The following is a 9103-nucleotide window of genomic DNA, read 5'->3' as shown; positions in this document are numbered from 1 at the left end:
CCCTTCATTGATTCAAAAGCCTTCTTCAAAGCTCTATAAGCTTTAGTCTTCGAAACCTTTAATTCTGTTTGTGTTTCAAGTTGAGCCTTCACAGCTTTGGTTGGTATACTAGGGTTACTTGGTAACTGGGTAATTATCAAACTAGAGAGAAAATCAGAGGTGCAATGGTGGATTATTCTAGTTGGTTGGCATTTATGATGTTCATTTAATGTCTTCACAGTCCAAGTTTTTGTTTTGAAATCAGGTGAGATATGTATTTTTGATGATGCAGCGGAGGTGTACGAAATACTATTATTTTTATTACGAAATATGAAGAAATATTACCCAAGTTTTATTTAATTTATTTACAGATGAGATATACCTAAACCTTGCTACAACACTATAGGTAGTGTACCTAATCATAGAGTAGTATAGTTTTTAGTAAGTCCGGTTCGTTCCACAGGGAGACGGCTTATTTTACACTATATTTTTATATAACTATATTTGTACAAAATATAAATGCATATATTACAATTATTATTATTATAAAAAGGGGATTTTACCGTTTAATGACTGGTTTGTCGATTTTATATTTTAAGTGAAGCGTAAAGTAAATGACGATTTTTAACTAACGATAAAATAAATAACAATAATTAAAATAACAATAAATAAAAGTACGAGGAAATATGAAATAAAATATATTATGCTTATTTAAACTTCCGTACTCATGATGTTTGACGTTTTGATTTTAATTTATTACCCTGGGTTAATTGTTCTTTGTCCTGGATTATTTGATAAGTCCATCTGGTTTTGTCCATAATAGTCCATCGGTCATAATTATAAAGTGCGAGGGTCTTCGCCAAATTAACCTTATACCCGAAGTCAAATATTCCAATTAATTGGGGACTTAAACTGTAATAAGGTTTTAATACATTGTTAATGATTACACCAGGTTATCGACTGCGTGTAATCCAAGGTTTTAATACTTTATTAATAATTACACCAATTACCCTTGAATGTAATCCACCCCTGTTTTAATGAGTCCATTGACTATTAATCCATCCCCGTGTTCGGTCAAATGAACAATTATTAGTATTTATAAATATCCCGCCTACCGTACCCGATCAAGCGTATGTGGTTATATATAAATACGTCAAGTTGTAAATATCTATATTAAATTAACAAGATATCATTTAGTTAACCAAATATAAAGCCCATTAATAGCTCATAGTCTAATTTTCACAAGTGTCGGACTTTTGTTCAAACCCCAATTATGGTCCAAAGCCCAATAACCCCGTCTTAATATTTAGCCCAACATCACGATTACTTCGACTCAAATAAGCATAATAATAACTTAAATACGATACATAATTAAAAAGGGAGAATTTAGCTTACAGTGATTATTAATCGCATAGTGTTACAGGGACAGAGTTTCGACTTTAAAACCCGTAAATAACTTTTACATTACCCAAACTAACTAATATAAAACTAAACTATATTATATATATATATATATATATATATATATATATATATATATATATATATATATATATATATATATATATATATATATATATATATTATATAATATATATATATATTAATTATACAGAGGGAAAGATATATGATATATGTGTGTGTAATTCGTCTGAATTCTGGCGCCTTTTATAGACCTGACCATCAATTGGGAGCCATGCGATCGCATGGCTTTCCTTTGTTATACCCATGCGATCACATGGCCAGGCTGGCATGCACCCATCTTTCATTTAAAACGTGGGCTGCTTGATTTATTTAATATATAATATAATATATATATAATTTAATATATATTATATTATATTCTTGTGCATAGTAGACTTGTAATTTTAGGTCCGTTGTCTCGCGCGTTGATGCTCGGTTTATGTCTCGGTTCCGAATTTTCGAACGTCCTTTCGTACGCGTAGATATCTTGTACTTTGCGTTTTGCAAAATGTAATTTGCACAAAAAATTATTTTCCTTAACTCTCAAAATCCGCGCAAGTCTTTAAATCACTTTTAGTGGCACTTTTGAGTGCACTATGGCTTTAGTGGCACTTTTCAGGCTTTAGTGGCACTTTTTCTTCAATTCTTTAATCTTCGTGCTTCGTCTTCACATTTATTTATTTAAACGATTACAACTTAAAAATAGAATAATTACAACTAAAAACTTTACATATTGGGATGATATTGCGACTAGATATATGTTCATTTGGAGCACTATCAATTTTCTATTCACATTCAATATTATATTTTCTTTTCTGCCTTTTCTTTTTTATCACCCCAACATCAGCACATGTTCCAACCTTATCACCTTTTGCCTTACATTTTTTTGTCTTCTTCTTTTTAGAGAATATTTTACCAACCCCCTCTTGTACCTCATTGGATTCCACCTTATCACCTTTTGAACTTTGACCAACATCATCCATAACAATACCCTCACAACCACAAGTTACCCTTTTCTTGTCATTTTTTTATAAAAACAATATCCTCCTAGTTTTAATTGCATGTACCTTGATGGCCTTTTTAGCCTCTTCTGAACTAGTAAATGTCTGCCCAACATAAAAGTATGTTTGACCTATACCCCTTCTCTCAATTTCTTTTTTCTCTAATTCCCTAATTCTTCTTCTCCTCTCACCTTCAATTTCATCCACTTCAAAATCACTTTCAAACTCCTCATTCTCTAAGTCTTCCACTTCTATAACTGACACATCAGTGTTCTTTTCTTGGTTACCTTTGTAACTAAATCCATCCATATTCACTGCAAGATCCTCTACTACATTCTCTTCATCACTTAGTCTATCTTCATCAATACTTGATGCAGCAAATGGGTCAAAGTCATCATCATCATTCACCGTAACACTTGGTTGAATGTTCTCAAATAATGATTCAGCATTAACAGTAGGAATGTAAACATCATCATCAATAATTGGTTGGATGTTCTCAATACTTGATTCATCATTAACAGTAGGATTACCAACTTGTTCACCATTATCACAAACTGGTTCATTACACAATAGTTCACTATTATCCCAAACTGGTTCATTACAGATTTGTTCACTAGCTTCACAAACTGGTTCATTACAGACTGGTTCACTAGCTTCACCTAAATTCCATTCCAACATTAATCTTTTCTGAATCTTTGGTTGTTTTCTCTTTGTCAATACAGGCATAACTTCATCCTCTTCAATCTCTTCTAAATACAATTTTTTTTTTTGGTTGGGACTCTGATAAGTTTATAACTTGGTGCTCTCATGTTCAATGTAAACCCATATTTTCTTATGGTCATGCACATACCGGATAATGTTAATTACATCAATATCCCCACCTAGTGCTTCTAATCCATAATCAAGATTTGTGTCTGGTCTTAGAAAGTGATAAAACATGATACTACGACCATCATATCCTAAATCCTCAACCATATCATTGATTTCATTTACAGAAAACAAATCCTTATCAATGAAATCAAAGTAAGTCACCTTACCATTCACATATTGTCTTCGTGAAAATTCGGTAAACTCCCCACCATGGTGTAACCTTATTGTAAACATTGTATCATCATGAGCTGTGAAATAAAAAATTAATTCATAAATTTAGGAACTAAACCAATGAAATCAATCGATAACGAATAACAAATTTTGAATACAAAATAATACCGTATACTCGGCGTAAATCAACTTCTCCATCCTCTACATCCTCTGAACGTCTCTGGTACAAAGGATTAACCATTCTCAGACATGCAATTAGGGTTTCACAAAATGAATTTGGGGTTTTTGTAATTGTAAGATATGAATGCACATTGGGAACGACTTCAGTTCCATTTATACACCAGGTTTAGATTAAAAGACAATAATACCCTCATGTGCAGGTCATGTGAGTCCCCAAAACGTTAAATTTTCACAGACGTTAGGGTGTTGGACCCCCCGTAAAACATCTGCAAACCACAGTGACCTCCCAAGGTGAAAAAATTCTTTTAGACTCCGCTTGATGTTTAGAACAAACCACAAGGACCCCGTGCACTTTTGTCTTTCTTTTACTACTATGCTATACTAGATTAGAAATTGGATACTACATACTTTAGTCCTCTTTATTAAGTTTATGAAATATGTATATTTTTTATAACATCTACATGGTGTTAAACATTCAGGATTCGATTAACATTGCGTATAGGTGACAAGAGTGAAAATTGTTATTGTGTTCTTTTGAAGGAAAATAGATTAATGACAACACAAGCAGTCAACATGAAAAGGTAAGTGAGGCCATTGTTTCTCAGTTACTCACAAAAATTCATAATTTATTTACCATGCTAAAATTTTCATACCTTTTATTATCTCTAGGATTTGGGAAAAAAAAAAGTCAAAGAGAGGCTAATATGAGATGCAGGTTCAAAAAACAGGTTAATGACAAATCTTGGCCATTGGATTCAATTAATGACAAATCTTACCCTTATTTTCTACACCTTAGATTTAAGAGAAAATTGCGCGTATAGTCCCTGTGGTTTGTACCAGCCAACATGGATAAACAAAGTTGATGATTTGAGTGTGGATAGTCCTTGTGACTTAAAAGTGGCGCAAGGATAGCCCGTTCACTAACACTGTTAACTTTTTCCGTTAAAACTGAATCATGTGCCAAACATGTGAGGGTAAATTCGTCATTTTGCGTACCTTCTACCCCATTTCATATCCTTCTATCATTCTTCATCTTTTTCATGCTTTTTTTTCAGATCTGTAATCTAAACCGCATCTACATTGTCTCAAAAATTAAACACTTAAAAAGACCAACATCTCTATTATGCAAGAATGCATAATAGAAGTATTAGTCAATTACCAGATTCAACATCAACCACAACAGTCCTCCGAGTTCTTCGAGATCTGTTTTTAGCCTAAACAAGAAACAAACAAATAATGTGAACCAGGTTAATGCTTATAAATAATAGAAGCAAGCAAAAAAAAATGCACTTCTTCAAATGCTCTGGGAGATGATATAACAACATCATCATCATCTAGTTCCTAAACATCAATCGGTGCAGGTTGATTGGATCTTGCTGGCTGACGAACTTGACCACCATGAGCTACCGGAATAACAGGAACATTACCTTGACCACCCTGGGCCACTGAAATAGCGGGCCCACTCGCTACCTCTAGGTTCTCAACTACAAGAGGAACATTAAGATCCGGTACATCTTTCCTTCGTCTACCACCTCTGGCATACCTCACATATTACCCTTGAGTGCTCAAGTTCTGTTTTTCTTTCAGAAATTAAAAACACCTGAATCAAGTAGTCAAGATCATGTTCTGTTTCGCAATAAAAATTTGATAAATTCCATCTTATGTATATGCCATTTAATATAAACTTACAGGTACTACTAGTCTGATATACAAAATAGAACTCAATTATGAAATCTACTTTTAAAAATTCAGTTAAATTATAGCAAACCTCATAGTTGTTAAATCAAAAATTGTTTTTATATCTACTCAATTCTTTCAGGTCACAAATTAGTAAGGCAGATTGTTAGGTAATTATAGTAAACCTCCACCAACCACCACAGATACAATCATAAACCCTATAGTTCAAATTTTAACTACAAAAGTCGAAATCAAACGCAATTAAAGAGCACACAACACACATAAGGTTATATAAGGTTATATGGTCCTAACATAAACCTAAAAAAGGGGAACTTTATCATCAATTAACCGATCACAGTGATGATCGAAAACTTGAATGAATCAACGAATTCAATAAAAATCAGTCAAATTTACAAAATTAAACCTCACCTGATGCGATTGATGTAACGATCGAGAGCCTAAAGCGATGAAATGACGAGATTGATTATAAGAGAAATTGAATTGAACTTTTCTACAGTGTCTAGGGTTTGTAAAAGAGAAAGAAATGGGGCTAATTTTTGAACTAAATAAAGCCAAAGCGGTTTGTAATATGTAAACGGGTCGGGTTGGTAGATGTAAAAAATATGCACGTCTCTCTCTTTAGATTACAGATCTGAAAAAAAAAAGCATGAAAAAGATGAAGAATGATAGAAGGATATGAAATGGGGTAGAAGGTACGCAAAATGACGAATTTACCCTCACATGCTTGGCACATGATTCAGTTTTAACAAAAAAGGTTAACAGTGTTAGTGAAGTAGGCTATCCTTGCTCCACTTTTAAGTCACAAGGACTATCCACACTTAAATCACCAACTTTGTCTATCCACGCTGGGTGCTACAAACCACAGGGACTATCCGCGCAATTTTCTCTAGATTTAATTATAAGCTTATAACTATTCTAAATCACTAATTTTCCCTAATTACCCTTACATCATAACACGGGGCAAAAAATTTGTATCTATCGCCACTTCAGTCGACACACACACAAAAATTAGAGCAAAAACTCTACTACCTTCATTCTACTTCCATCTTCTTCAAACATATATCCCAGAAACGTGGATCAATCAAGGATTGCGGGTTGATTTCTACTGAACAATCCATTGTTAAATCATCGACTAACTCATCGTTACTCTCAGAATCGAAGGTTAGTTTTTATTAATTTTCTACATGAATCTTCTTTCAAAATCAATCCTAATAATCACTATCTAACAGGGTTAACGGGTAGATTTCATTGCTTAATCGTTCCCGCAACATCATCGTTACTCTCAGTATCGAAGGTTAGTTTTTCTATTAATTTTCTTATGATTTTGGTGTTTTAGGGTTCTATTGATGAATCATTGCTGTAGCATCATAGTTATTTGAAAAACTAAGGTTAGTTGTTCTAATATTTTTCTTATGATGTGCATGTTTTAGGGTTCTATTGTACATGAATAAATGTGTTTATCAAAAAGTATTTTAAGGTTCGTTGTTCATGTATACAATTTTAGAGTTCGTTGTTCATGTATACAATCACCGATTATTCGTCTTACAATTTCCTAATTCGCTACTCAACGATAAATCTGGCGTAATCAGATATCCGATTATGAGTTCTTATCAAACGTTTCCATCTGATTTCATCGGTACTGAAGGGTTTATTTCGTTACACAGGTATTTGTGTATAATACATTCAATTTGCAGTTTTAATTGTCATAAAAATGGTGACGATTCGGAAAACACTAGGCGCTGTATGTGTATAACAGTTGGTTTGTTGAATGATTGTATGTCTACTATGATATCTTCTTGGGTCTTTATGTTAATATTTGCCATTTGTTCTTCGTTATTGTAGCAGACATCTTGAAAGCAGTGTGTTTCTTAGAGAGGGACTAAGATCAAGAACACATTTATTTGGTTAATTAAATATATAAACAATTTGCGATTAATATTGATAGTATTACATATTTGCTGACCATTTTGGTATACACATAATCATTGATTGGATATATTACATATTTTGTTACGAATCGGACCTATTTATCTAACAAGTGACGTGATACTGATATCCTCACAGGTGTGTTAATCAATTATTTCTGGAAACTTGAAGCTTGGAAACTGATATAACATTAATTTCTATGGTCAATGTTACAGTGAAGGAAAAGTGCCTCCAAGTTTTAAGAACAACAATGAGTTTTGATTCTAAGAGTAAGCCAAACAAAGGATGCAATAAAGAGGTGTGTATGGTGTTTAGTACAATATCCTCAGGTGTATAGTAATTAGTAGTTTTATATTGGTGCACTTCTTATCAATATCTGTAGTTTTGATATCTGTGTATATTTGAAGTAGTTGGATGTGTGATATTGGTGCAAATGTGTTTGTGAAGCTAATACTCTATTTTACAACACTAGGTCTTATATTATCTCTCATCGTATGTCTTTGACCCATAGACATGGTGTATGGGTCACATCATTTTATCGAACCGTTTAAACAATATATTGTATATTGTATTCTGTTTTATAGTTGATAAGTTACCTCTAAAAGGATCACAACATCTTGATGCCTTATAGTGTCTTGGAAATCAGATGCTTGATTTGTAGTGACCTGAACTTTTCCACGATTATATATATTAAATGAGAACTATATTTGCATGATAAAATGTTTTCAACATGTTAAGCAATCAAACTTGTTAAGACTTGATTAATTGAAATATGTTTCATGTAGACAATTGACCACCCAAATTGACCGGCGATTCACGAACGTTAAAACTTGTAAAAACTATATGATATATATATATATATATATATATATATATATATATATATATATATATATATATATATATATATATATATATATATATATATATATATATATATATATAAAACATGATATTATGATAAGTAAGTATCTCATTAGGTATATTAACAATGAGTTATACACATAAAAATGAGACTACTAAGTTAAGAAACTCGAAACGATATATATAACGATTATCGTTATAACAACGTCTTACTAAATACATATGTATCATATTAAGATATTGTTACACTATATATAACATGATAAAATGATAATTATATATATCATTAAGTATGTTAACAATGAACTACATATGTAAAGCAAGACTACTAACTTAAGAATTTTGAAACGAGACATATATGTTACGATTATCGTTGTAATGACATTTTAATGTATATATATCACATTAAGATATATTCATACATCATAATATCATGATAATTTAATAATTTAACATCTCATTAGATATAATAAACATTGGGTTAACAACATTTAAATGAGATCGTTAACTTAAAGGTTTCAAAACAACACTTACATGTAACGACTAACGATGACTTAACGACTCAGTTAAAAAATATATACATGTAGTGTATTAAGATGTATTTTTACACTTTTAAAAGACTTCAAGACACATATCAAAGTACTTCGATTTAACAAAAATGCTTACAATTGCATTCTCATTCGTTTTCATCAACAATTCTACTCGTATGCACCCGTATTCGTACTCGTACAATACACAGCTCCTAGATGTACATACTATTGGTATATACACTTCAATGATCATCTCTTAGCAGCCCTTAATGAGTCATCAAACATGTGGGGACCATTCTTTGTAATCTAGTATGAATTATTTAGCAAGATTACAAAAATATTATTAATCATTCATGACTTATTTACAAGAAAACAAACTTACATATCCTTTATATCTAATCCATATATCACGACCTAAAA

General features: G+C 31.9%; 1 long non-coding RNA gene across 1 annotated transcript; it reads left to right on the top strand.

Moving 5' to 3' along the window:
- The first annotated feature begins 6358 nt into the window (after nt 1-6358).
- Nucleotides 6359-7867, top strand: LOC139873301 (uncharacterized). The gene is made up of 3 exons (XR_011767299.1): nt 6359-6524; nt 6593-6657; nt 6794-7867. It is a non-coding gene; the product is annotated as an uncharacterized lncRNA (long non-coding RNA).
- Nucleotides 7868-9103: the final 1236 nt, after the last annotated feature.

This window comes from Rutidosis leptorrhynchoides, chromosome 10, assembly GCF_046630445.1.
Source record: "Rutidosis leptorrhynchoides isolate AG116_Rl617_1_P2 chromosome 10, CSIRO_AGI_Rlap_v1, whole genome shotgun sequence".
Classification (NCBI taxonomy): Eukaryota; Viridiplantae; Streptophyta; class Magnoliopsida; order Asterales; family Asteraceae; genus Rutidosis; species Rutidosis leptorrhynchoides.
The sequence above is the reverse complement of the archived record's forward strand: the minus strand, read 5'-3'. Positions and strand labels throughout refer to the sequence as shown.